The sequence below is a fragment of the Scyliorhinus torazame genome, chromosome 24 (assembly GCF_047496885.1).
Source record: "Scyliorhinus torazame isolate Kashiwa2021f chromosome 24, sScyTor2.1, whole genome shotgun sequence".
Classification (NCBI taxonomy): Eukaryota; Metazoa; Chordata; class Chondrichthyes; order Carcharhiniformes; family Scyliorhinidae; genus Scyliorhinus; species Scyliorhinus torazame.
The window spans coordinates 54,720,234-54,732,933 of NC_092730.1; the positions used below are offsets into that span (position 1 = coordinate 54,720,234).

At 54.6% G+C, this 12,700-nt stretch overlaps 1 long non-coding RNA gene across 1 annotated transcript in view; it reads right to left on the minus strand.

Annotated features, from left to right (window-relative positions):
- The window catches only part of LOC140400072 (uncharacterized), a 121,265-nt gene extending 121,039 nt beyond the window's left edge, over window positions 1-226 (minus strand). The window contains exon 1 of the long non-coding RNA XR_011938032.1: window positions 143-226. This is a non-coding gene — a long non-coding RNA (uncharacterized lncRNA). The remainder of the gene's footprint in view (window positions 1-142) is intronic.
- Window positions 227-12,700: the final 12,474 nt, after the last annotated feature.

The window sequence follows — 12,700 nt, forward strand, 5'->3', positions numbered from 1 at the left end:
TCAATTGGATAATGAGGACTGTTGGATTGGACATGTTCATCTGGGACTTGAGGTCTCTGCGAATCTGACTGCTTCTGCTCTGTGACGGTGGAGCTGATGTTGTGTCTGTGTCTCTGCAATGTTGCATTAATATTGTACTTACAGTCAGTTAGAAGGAGACGGCTGCACATTCACGTTGCTGAGGAATCATCATAATCAAATTGGAACTCATCTTTTCATCTGTTGAACTAGGAAGAAGAAAACAAATTTCATGTAAGTTAGGGTCAGATGAGACCAATGATAGATCAATCCATTCTTTCAGTAAAAGAAAGAAAATACTCCACGAATCCTAACCCAGAATCAGACAAATAAGCCAGGCCCAGAAAGAGCTCTCCCTTCCCCCTGCTCACTCCAAGTCCCGGAACAAGATCGTGCTCCGCTGCGCCTCTTGCAAACAGCCCCCGATTCTCCCTGAACTCCCCCCGAGTCAGTAGTGATCTCTGAGCCTCTTTGCTCACACTCCCAGATGGAGGTGCTGCTGCAATGAGAACGCTGTTTCCTCGCTGACCTGGGCCCTGACATTGACATTTCCCTCAGTTTCAACAAAGCGATTCCACTCACTGACCAAATGGAGTGTGCGGGAGAGGGGCTGCGCATGCGCTCTAAATCTCAGAATGACGACAGGCAAGCGGTTACGCCGGGCATGCGCAGATCCCCAAGCAATTCCGCGTTGAGAATCAATGGGAGTATTCCCCATTTCACTGTCATCGCATAGAGAGCAAAACCTCCAACAGAGCCCGTGTTGGGGGGACTGTGTGTGTGGCTGCAAGTGGCCCTGTGCCCTCGGGCTCAACCAATCACCTTTGTAGCTGTGTGTTTGTCCCAATGAGAGGTTCAATTTGCAGTCATTGCCTGCAGCTTGTTTGTTATTACTCTGTCACTCAGCCCCTCAAACTCTCACTTTCTGCAAACTACCTTTCCACTGAACCACAGAATTACTACAGTGTGAAGGAGGCAATTCGGCCCATCGAGTCTGCAGCGACCCTCTGAAAGAGCACCCCAGCTCCGCCCACTCGCCGCCTTATCCCCATAAACCCGAAACCCCACTGAACCGACACAGCGGGAATTCAGCATTGCCGACCCACATAACCTGCACATCTATGGCCTTTGGGAGGAAATCGGAGCACCCGGAGGTAACCCACCTACACACACGGGGAGAACATGCAAACGCGAGACAGGCAGTCACTCAACGCGGGTCCCTGCCACAGTGAGGCAGCAGTGGAAATCACTGTTCCACCTCCGGGCTTACTCACTCCCCTGGTTTAAACACTCACCTGGTTTACTCACTGTTGTGGTTTACACACTCACCTGGTTTATTCACTTCCCAGGTTCACTCACTCCCCCGATTCACTCACTCTCCCGGTTCACTCACTCCCCCGGTTCACTCACTCCCCCTGTTCACTCACTCCCCCGGTTCACTCACTCTCCCGGTTCACTCACTCCCCCGCATCACTCACTCTCCCAGTTCACTCACTCCCCTGGTTTACTCCGGTTCACTCGCTCCCTCGGTTCACTCGCTCCCCCGGTCCCCTCGCTCCCCCGCTCCCCCGGTCCCCTCGCTCCCCCGCTCCCCCGGTCCCCTCGGTCCCCCGGTCCCCTCGCTCCCCCGGTCCCCTCGCTCCCCCGGGTTCACTCACTCCCCCGGGTTCACTCACTCCCCCGGTTCACTCACTCCCCCGGTTCACTCACTCCCCCGGTTCACTCACTCTCCCGGTTCACTCACTCTCCCGGTTCACTCACTCTCCCGGTTCACTCACTCTCCCGGTTCACTCACTCTCCCGGTTCACTCACTCTCCCGGTTCACTCACTCCCCCGGTTCACTCACTCTCCCAGTTCACTCACTCCCCTGGTTTACTCCGGTTCACTCGCTCCCTCGGTTCACTCGCTCCCCCGGTCCCCTCGCTCCCCCCGGTCCCCTCGCTCCCCCCGGTCCCCTCGCTCCCCCCGGTCCCCTCGCTCCCCCCGGTCCCCTCGCTCCCCCGGGTCCCCTCGCTCCCCCGGGTTCACTCACTCCCCCGGGTTCACGCACTCCCCCGGTTCACGCACTCCCCCGGTTCACGCACTCCCCCGGTTCACTCACACCCCCACTTCACTCACACCCCCACTTCACTCACACCCCCACTTCACTCCCTCCCCCGGTTCACTCCCTCTCGCGGTTCACTCCCTCTCGCGGTTCACTCACTCCCCTAATTTACTCACTCTCCTGGTTCACTCACTCTCCTGATTCACTCATTCTCCTGGTTTACTCACTCCCCTGGTTTACTCACTCTCCTGGTTTACTCACTCTCCCTGTTCACTCACTCTCCCGGTTCACTCACTCTCCCGGTTCACTCACTCTCCCGGTTCACTCACTCTCCCGGTTCACTCACTCCCCTGGTTCACTCACTCCCCTGGTTCACTCACTCCCCTGGTTCACTCACTCCCCTGGTTCACTCACTCCCCTGGTTCACTCACTCTCCAGGTTCACTCACTCCCCTGGTTCACTCATTCTCCTGGTTCACTCACTCCCCTGGTTCACTCACTCCCCTTGTTCACTCAATCTCCTGTTTCACTCACTCCCCTGGTTCATTCACTCTCCTGGTTTACTCACTCCCCTGGTTCACTCACTCTCCCGCTTCACTCACTCTCCCGCTTCACTCACTCTCCCGCTTCACTCACTCCCCTGATTTACTCACTCTCCCGGTTCACTCTCTCCCCTGATATACTCACTCCCCTGGTTTCATAGAATAGAATCATGGAAGTTTACAGCATGGAAACAGGCCCTTCGGCCCAACCAGTCCTACTCACTCTCCTGGTTTAAATCACTCTCCTGGTTCACTCACTCCCCTGGTTCACTCATTCCAATGGTTCACTCACTCTCCTGGTTCACTCACTCCCCTGGTTCACTCACTCTCCTGGTTCACTCACTCCCCTGGTTCACTCACTCCCCTGGTTCACTCACTCTCCTGGATCACTCACTCTCCTGGATCACTCACTCTCCTGGTTCACTGACTCCCCTGGTTCACTGACTCCCCTGGTTCACTCGCTCCCCTGGTTCACTCACGACCCTGGTTCACTCGCTCTCCTGGTTCACTCACTCTCCTGGTTTACACACTCCCCAGGTTCACTCACGACCCTGGTTCACTCGCTCCCCTGGTTTACTCGCTCCCCTGGTTTACTCACTCTCCTGGTTCACTCACTCTCCTGGTTCACTCACTCTCCTGGTTCACTCACTCTCCTGGTTCACTCACTCCCCTGGTTCACTCATTCCCCTGGTTCACTCACTCCCCTGGTTCACTCACTCCCCTGGTTCACTCACTCCCCTGGTTCACTCACTCCCCTGGTTCACTCACTCTCCTGGTTCACTCACTCTCCTGGTTCACTCACTCCCCTGGTTCACTCACTCCCCTGGTTCACTCACTCACTCTCCTGGTTCACTCACTCTCCTGGTTCACTCACTCTCCTGGTTCACTCACTCTCCTGGTTTACTCACTTTCCTGGTTTACTCACTCGCTCTGCTGGTTCACTCACTCTCCTGGTTTACTCGCGCCCCTGGTTCACTCTCTCTCCTGGTTCACTCACTCTCCTGGTTTGCTCACTCCCCTGGTTCGCTCACTCACTCTCCTGGTTCACTCACTCACTCTCCTGGTTCACTCACTCTCCTGGTTCACTCACTCTCCTGGTTCACTCACTCTCCTGGTTCACTCACTCTCCTGGTTCACTCACTCTCCTGGTTCACTCACTCTCCTGGTTCGCTCACTCCCCTGGTTCACTCACTCTCCTGGTTTACTGACGCTCATGGTTTGCTCACTCCGCTGGTTCACTCACTCGCTCTCCTGGTTCACTCACTCTCCTGGTTCACTCGCTCTCCTGGTTCACTCGCTCTCCTGGTTCACTCGCTCTCCTGGTTCACTCGCTCTCCTGGTTCACTCGCTCTCCTGGTTCACTCACTCTCCTGGTTCACTCACTCTCCTGGTTCACTCACTCTCCTGGTTCACTCACTCCCCTGGTTCACTCACCTCTCCTGGTTCACTCACCTCTCCTGGTTCACTCACCTCTCCTGGTTCACTCACTCTCCTGGTTCACTCACTCTCCTGGTTCACTCACTCTCCTGGTTCACTCACTCTCCTGGTTCACTCACTCTCCTGGTTCACTCACTCCCCTGGTTCACTCACTCCACTGGTTCACTCACCTCTCCTGGTTCACTCACCTCTCCTGGTTCACTCACCTCTCCTGGTTCACTCACTCTCCTGGTTCACTCACTCCCCTGGTTCACTCTCTCACTCTCCTGGTTCACTCTCACTCCTGGTTCACTCTCACTCCTGGTTCACTCTCACTCCTGGTTCACTCACTCTCCTGGTTCACTCACTCCCCTGGTTCACTCTCTCACTCTCCTGGTTCACTCTCACTCCTGGTTCACTCTCACTCCTGGTTCACTCTCACTCCTGGTTCACTCACTCTCCTGGTTTACTCACTCTCCTGGTTTGCTCACTCCGCTGGTTCACTCACTCACTCCCCTGGTTCACTCACTCTCCTGGTTCACTCACTCTCCTGGTTCACTCACTCTCCTGGTTCACTCACTCTCCTGGTTTGCTCACTCCACTGGTTCACTCACTCACTCTCCTGGTTCACTCACTCTCCTGGTTTGCTCACACCGCTGGTTCACTCACTCACTCTCCTGGTTCACTCACTCTCCTGGTTCACTCACTCTCCTGGTTTGCTCACTCCACTGGTTCACTCACTCACTCTCCTGGTTCACTCACCCTCCTGGTTCACTCACACTCCTGGTTCACTCACTCTCCTGGTTCACTCACTCTCCTGGTTCGCTCACTCTCCTGGTTCGCTCACTCTCCTGGTTCACTCACTCTCCTGGTTCGCTCACTCCCCTTGTTCACTCGCTCTCCTGGTTCACTCACTCCGCTGGTTCACTCACTCACTCTCCTGGTTCACTCGCTCTCCTGGTTCACTCACTCTCCTGGTTTCCTCACTCTCCTGGTTTGCTCACTCCGCTGGTTCACTCACTCACTCTCCTGGTTCACTCACTCTCCTGGTTCACTCACTCCCCTGGTTCACTCATTCCAATGGTTCACTCACTCTCCTGGTTCACTCACTCCCCTGGTTCACTCACTCCCCTGGTTTACTCACTCCCCGGGTTCACTCACTCTCCTGGATCACTCACTCTCCTGTTTCACTGACTCCCCTGGTTCACTCACTCCCCTGGTTCATTCACTCCCCTGGTTCATTCACTCCCCTGGTTCATTCACTCTCCTGGTTCAATCACTCCTCTGGTTCACTCGCTCCCCTTGTTCACTCACTCTCCTGGTTCACTCACTCTCCTGGTTCACTCACTCCCCTGGTTCACTCATTCCAATGGTTCACTCACTCTCCTGGTTCACTCACTCCCCTGGTTCACTCACTCTCCTGGTTCACTCACTCTCCTGGTTCACTCACTCTCCTGGTTCACTCACTCTCCTGGTTCACTCACTCCCCTGGTTTACTCACTCCCCTGGTTTGCTCACTCCCCTGGTTTGCTCACTCCCCTGGTTTACTCACTCTCCTGGTACTCTCACTCTCCTGGTTCACTCACTCTCCTGATTTACTCACTCCCCTGGTTTACTCACTCCCCTGGTTTACTCACTCTCCTGGTTCACTCACTCTCCTGATTTACTCACTCCCCTGGTTTACTCACTCCCCTGGTTTACTCACTCCCCTGGTTTACTCACTCCCCTGGTTTACTCACTGTCCTGGTTCACTCACTCTCCTGGTACTCTCACTCTCCTGATTTACTCACTCCCCCGGTTTACTCACTCCCCTGGTTTACTCACTCTCCTGGTTCACTCACTCTCCTGGTTCACTCACTCTCCTGGTTCACTCACTCTCCTGGTTCACTCACTCTCCTGATTTACTCACTCCCCTGGTTTACTCACTCCCCTGGTTTACTCACTCCCCTGGTTTACTCACTCTCCTGGTACTCTCCTTCTCCTGGTTCACTCACTCTCCTGATTTACTCACTCCCCTGGTTTACTCACTCCCCTGGTTCACTCAGTCCCCTGGTTCACTCACTCCCCTGATTTACCCACTCTCCTGGTTCACTCACTCTCCTGGTTCACTCACTCTCCTGGTTCACTCACTCTCCTGGTTCACTCACTCTCCTGGTTCACTCACTCTCCTGGTTCACTCACTCCCCTGGTTCACTCACTCCCCTGGTTCACTCACTCCCCTGGTTCACTCACTCTCTTGGTTCACTCACTCCCCTGGTTCACTCGCTCTCGTGGTTTACTCACTCCGCTGGTTCACTCACTCACTCTCCTGGTTCACTCACTCTCCTGGTTCACTCACTCTCCTGGTTCACTCACTCTCCTGGTTCATTCACTCTCCTGGTTCACTCACTCTCCTGGTTCACTCACTCTCCTGGTTCACTCACTCTCCTGGTTCACTCACTCACCTGGTTCACTCACTCACTCTCCTGGTTCACTCACTCTCCTGGTTCACTCTCTCCCCTGGTTCACTCACTCCTCTGGTTCACTCACTCCCCTGATTCACTCACTCTCCTGGTTCACTCACTCCCCAGGTTCACTCACTCCCCTGCTTCACTCACTCCCCTGGTTCACTCACTCCCCTGGTTCACTCACTCCCCTGGTTCACTCACTCCCCTGGTTCACTCACTCCCCTGGTTCACTCACTCCCCTGGTTCACTCACTCTCCTGGTTCACTCACTCCCCTGGTTAACTCGCTCTCGTGGTTTACTCACTCCCCTGGTTCACTCACTCTCCTGGTTTACTCACTCCCCTGGTTTACTCACTCTCCTGGTTTACTCACTCGCTCTGCTGGTTCACTCACTCTCCTGGTTTACTCGCGCCCCTGGTTCACTCACTCTCCTGGTTCACTCACTCCCCTGGTTCACTCACTCTCCTGGTTTACTCACCCTCCTGGTTCACTCGCTCCCCTGGTTCACTCACTCTCCTGGTTCACTCACTCTCCTGGTTCACTCACTCTCCTGGTTCACTCACTCCCCAGGTTTATTCGCTCCCCTGGTTTGCTTACTCCGCTGGTTCACTCACTCTCCTGATTCACTCACTCTCCTGGTTTGCTCACTCCCCTGGTTCACTCACACTCCTGGTTCACTCACTCACTCTCCTGGTTCACTCACTCTCCTGGTTCACTCACTCTCCTGGTTCACTCACTCTCCTGGTTCACTCACTGTCCTGGTTCAATCACTCTCCTGGTTCACTCACTCTCCTGGTTTGCTCACTCCCCTGGTTCACTCACTCTCCTGGTTCACTCACTCTCCTGGTTTGCTCACTCCGCTGGTTCACTCACTCACTCTCCTGGTTCACTCACTCTCCTGGTTCACTCACTCTCCTGGTTCACTCACTCTCCTGATTCACTCACTCTCCTGGTTTGCTCACTCCCCTGGTTCACTCACTGTCCTGGTTCAATCACTCTCCTGGTTCACTCACTCTCCTGGTTTGCTCACTCCCCTGGTTCACTCACTCTCCTGGTTCACTCACTCTCCTGGTTTGCTCACTCCGCTGGTTCACTCACTCACTCTCCTGGTTCACTCACTCTCCAGGTTCACTCACTCTCCTGGTTCACTCGCTCTCCTGGTTCACTCGCTCTCCTGGTTCACTCGCTCTCCTGGTTCACTCACTCTCCTGGTTTACTCACTCTCCTGGTTTGCTCACTCCGCTGGTTCACTCACTCACTCCCCTGGTTCACTCACTCTCCTGGTTCACTCACTCTCCTGGTTCACTCACTCTCCTGGTTCACTCACTCTCCTGGTTCACTCACGCCCCGGGTTCACTCACTCCCCTGGTTCACTCACTCCCCTGGTTCACTCAGTCCCCTGGTTCACTCACTCCCCTGGTTCACTCACTCCCCTGGTTCACTCACTCCCCTGCTTCACTCACTCCCCTGGTGCACTCACTCCTCTGGTTCACTCACTCTCCTGGTTCACTCACTCCCCTGGATTACTCGCATCCTGGTTTACTCACTCCCCTGGTTCACTCACTCTCCAGGTTCACTCACTCCCCTGGTTCACTCACTCACTCGCCTGGTTTACTCACTCTCCTGGTTTACTCACTCCCCTGGTTCACTCACTCTCCTGGTTCACTCACCCTCCTGGTTTACTCATTCTCCTGGTTTACTCACTCCCCTGGTTCACTCACTCTCCTGGTTTACTCACTCTCCTGATTTACTCACTCTCCTGGTTTACTCGCTGCCCTTGTTTACTCACTCCCCTGGTTCAACCACTGCCCTGGTTTACTCACTCTCCTGGTTTACTCACTCCCCTGATTCACTCACTCCCCTGGTTTACTCGCTCCTCTGGTTCACTCACTCTCCTGGTTTACTCACTCTCCTGGTTTACTCACTCCCCTGGTTCAACCACTGCCCTGGTTTAGTCACTCTCCTGGTTTACTCACTCTCCTGGTTTACTCACTCCCCTGGTTTACTCACTCTCCTGGTTCACTCACTCTCCTGCTTCACTCACTCCCCTGCTTCACTCACTCCCCTGGTTTACTCACTCCCCTGGTTTACTCACTCCCCTGGTTTACTCACTCCCCTGGTTCACTCACTCCCCTGGTTCACTCACTCTCCTGGTTTACTGACGCTCCTGGTTTGCTCACTCCGCTGGTTCACTCACTCGCTCTCCTGGTTCACTCGCTCTCCTGGTTCACTCGCTCTCCTGGTTCACTCGCTCTCCTGGTTCACTCGCTCTCCTGGTTGACTCACTCTCCTGGTTTGCTCACTCCGCTGGTTCACTCACTCACTCCCCTGGTTCACTCACTCTCCTGGTTCACTCACTCTCCTGGTTCACTCACTCTCCTGGTTCACTCACTCTCCTGGTTCACTCACTCTCCTGGTTCACTCACTCTCCTGGTTCACTCACTCCCCTGGTTCACTCACTCCACTGGTTCACTCACCTCTCCTGGTTCACTCACCTCTCCTGGTTCACTCACTCTCCTGGTTCACTCACTCTCCTGGTTCACTCACTCCCCTGGTTCACTCTCTCACTCTCCTGGTTCACTCTCACTCCTGGTTCACTCTCACTCCTGGTTCACTCACTCTCCTGGTTTGCTCACTCCCCTGGTTCACTCACTCTCCTGCTTCACTCACTCCCCTGCTTCACTCACTCCCCTGGTTTACTCACTCCCCTGGTTTACTCACTCCCCTGGTTTACTCACTCCCCTGGTTCACTCACTCCCCTGGTTCACTCACTCTCCTGGTTTACTGACGCTCCTGGTTTGCTCACTCCGCTGGTTCACTCACTCGCTCTCCTGGTTCACTCGCTCTCCTGGTTCACTCGCTCTCCTGGTTCACTCGCTCTCCTGGTTCACTCGCTCTCCTGGTTCACTCGCTCTCCTGGTTCACTCGCTCTCCTGGTTCACTCGCTCTCCTGGTTCACTCGCTCTCCTGGTTCACTCACTCTCCTGGTTTGCTCACTCCGCTGGTTCACTCACTCACTCCCCTGGTTCACTCACTCTCCTGGTTCACTCACTCTCCTGGTTCACTCACTCTCCTGATTTACTCACTCCCCTGGTTTACTCACTCCCCTGGTTTACTCACTACCCTGGTTTACTCACTCTCCTGGATCACTCACTCTCCTGTTTCACTGACTCCCCTGGTTCACTCACTCCCCTGGTTCATTCACTCCCCTGGTTCATTCACTCCCCTGGTTCATTCACTCTTCTGGTTCAATCACTCCTCTGGTTCACTCGCTCCCCTTGTTCACTCACTCTCCTGGTTCACTGGTTCAATCACTCCTCTGGTTCACTCACTCTCCTGGTTCACTCACTCTCCTGGTTCACTCACTCTCCTGGTTCGCTCACTCCCCTGGTTTGCTCACTCCCCTGGTTTGCTCACTCCCCTGGTTTGCTCACTCCCCTGGTTTACTCACTCTCCTGGTACTCTCACTCTCCTGGTTCACTCACTCTCCTGATTTACTCACTCCCCTGGTTTACTCACTCCCCTGGTTTACTCACTCTCCTGGTTCACTCACTCTCCTGATTTACTCACTCCCCTGGTTTACTCACTCCCCAGGTTTACTCACTCCCCTGGTTTGTTCACTCACTCTCCTGGTACTCTCACTCTCCTGATTTACTCACTCCCCTGGTTTACTCACTCCCCTGGTTTACTCACTCCCCTGGTTTACTCACTCTCCTGGTTCACTTACTCCCCTGGTTTACTCACTCTCCTGGTTCACTCACTCTCCTGGTTCACTCACTTTCCTGGTTCACTCACTCTCCTGATTTACTCACTCCCCTGGTTTACTCACTCCCCTGGTTTACTCACTCTCCTGGTACTCTCCTTCTCCTGGTTCACTCACTCTCCTGATTTACTCACTCCCCTGGTTCACTCGCTCCCCTGGTTCACTCACTCTCCTGGTTCACTCACTCTCCTGGTTCACTCACTCTCCTGGTTCACTCACTCCCCAGGTTTATTCGCTCCCCTGGTTTGCTCACTCCGCTGGTTCACTCACTCGCTCTCCTGGTTCACTCGCTCTCCTGGTTCACTCGCTCTCCTGGTTCACTCGCTCTCCTGGTTCACTCGCTCTCCTGGTTCACTCGCTCTCCTGGTTGACTCACTCTCCTGGTTCACTCACTCTCCTGGTTCACTCACTCTCCTGGTTCACTCACTCTCCTGGTTCACTCACTCTCCTGGTTCACTCACTCTCCTGGTTCACTCACTCCCCTGGTTCACTCACTCCACTGGTTCACTCACCTCTCCTGGTTCACTCACCTCTCCTGGTTCACTCACTCTCCTGGTTCACTTACTCTCCTGGTTCACTCGCTCTCCTGGTTCACTCACCTCTCCTGGTTCACTCACTCTCCTGGTTCACTCACTCCCCTGGTTCACTCTCTCACTCTCCTGGTTCACTCTCACTCCTGGTTCACTCTCACTCCTGGTTCACTCACTCTCCTGGTTTGCTCACTCCCCTGGTTCACTCACTCTCCTGCTTCACTCACTCCCCTGGTTTACTCACTCCCCTGGTTTACTCACTCCCCTGGTTTACTCACTCCCCTGGTTTACTCACTCCCCTGGTTCACTCACTCCCCTGGTTCACTCACTCCCCTGGTTCACTCACTCTCCTGGTTTACTGACGCTCCTGGTTTGCTCACTCCGCTGGTTCACTCACTCGCTCTCCTGGTTCACTCGCTCTCCTGGTTCACTCGCTCTCCTGGTTCACTCGCTCTCCTGGTTCACTCGCTCTCCTGGTTCACTCGCTCTCCTGGTTCACTCGCTCTCCTGGTTCACTCACTCTCCTGGTTTGCTCACTCCGCTGGTTCACTCACTCACTCCCCTGGTTCACTCACTCTCCTGGTTCACTCACTCTCCTGGTTCACTCACTCTCCTGATTTACTCACTCCCCTGGTTTACTCACTCCCCTGGTTTACTCACTCCCCGGGTTCACTCACTCTCCTGGATCACTCACTCTCCTGTTTCACTGACTCCCCTGGTTCACTCACTCCCCTGGTTCATTCACTCCCCTGGTTCATTCACTCCCCTGGTTCATTCACTCTTCTGGTTCAATCACTCCTCTGGTTCACTCGCTCCCCTTGTTCACTCACTCTCCTGGTTCACTGGTTCACTCACTCTGCTGGTTCACTCACTCTCCTGGTTCACTCACTCTCCTGGTTCACTCACTCTCCTGGTTCGCTCACTCCCCTGGTTTGCTCACTCCCCTGGTTTGCTCACTCCCCTGGTTTGCTCACTCCCCTGGTTTGCTCACTCCCCTGGTTTACTCACTCTCCTGGTACTCTCACTCTCCTGGTTCACTCACTCTCCTGATTAACTCACTCCCCTGGTTTACTCACTCCCCTGGTTTACTCACTCTCCTGGTTCACTCACTCTCCTGATTTACTCACTCCCCTGGTTTACTCACTCCCCTGGTTTACTCACTCCCCTGGTTTACTCACTCCCCTGGTTTACTCACTCTCCTGGTTCACTCACTCTCCTGGTACTCTCACTCTCCTGATTTACTCACTCCCCTGGTTTACTCACTCCCCTGGTTTACTCACTCCCCTGGTTTACTCACTCTCCTGGTTCACTCACTCTCCTGGTTCACTCACTCTCCTGATTTACTCACTCCCCTGGTTTACTCACTCCCCTGGTTTACTCACTCCCCTGGTTTACTCACTCTCCTGGTACTCTCCTTCTCCTGGTTCACTCACTCTCCTGATTTACTCACTCCCCTGGTTCACTCACTCTCCTGGTTTACTCACCCTCCTGGTTCACTCGCTCCCCTGGTTCACTCACTCTCCTGGTTCACTCACTCTCCTGGTTCACTCACTCTCCTGGTTCACTCACTCCCAAGGTTTATTCGCTCCCCTGGTTTGCTTACTCCGCTGGTTCACTCACTCTCCTGATTCACTCACTCTCTTGGTTCACTCACACTCCTGGTTCACTCACACTCCTGGTTCACTCACTCACTCTCCTGGTTCACTCACTCTCCTGGTTCACTCACTCTCCTGGTTCACTCACTCTCCTGGTTCACTCACTCTCCTGGTTCACTCACTCTCCTGGTTTGCTCACTCCCCTGGTTCACTCACTCTCCTGGTTCACTCACTCCGCTGGTTCACTCACTCACTCTCCTGGTTCACTCACGCTCCTGGTTCACTCACGCTCCTGGTTCACTCGCTCTCCAGGTTCACTCGCTCTCCTGGTTCACTCGCTCTCCTGG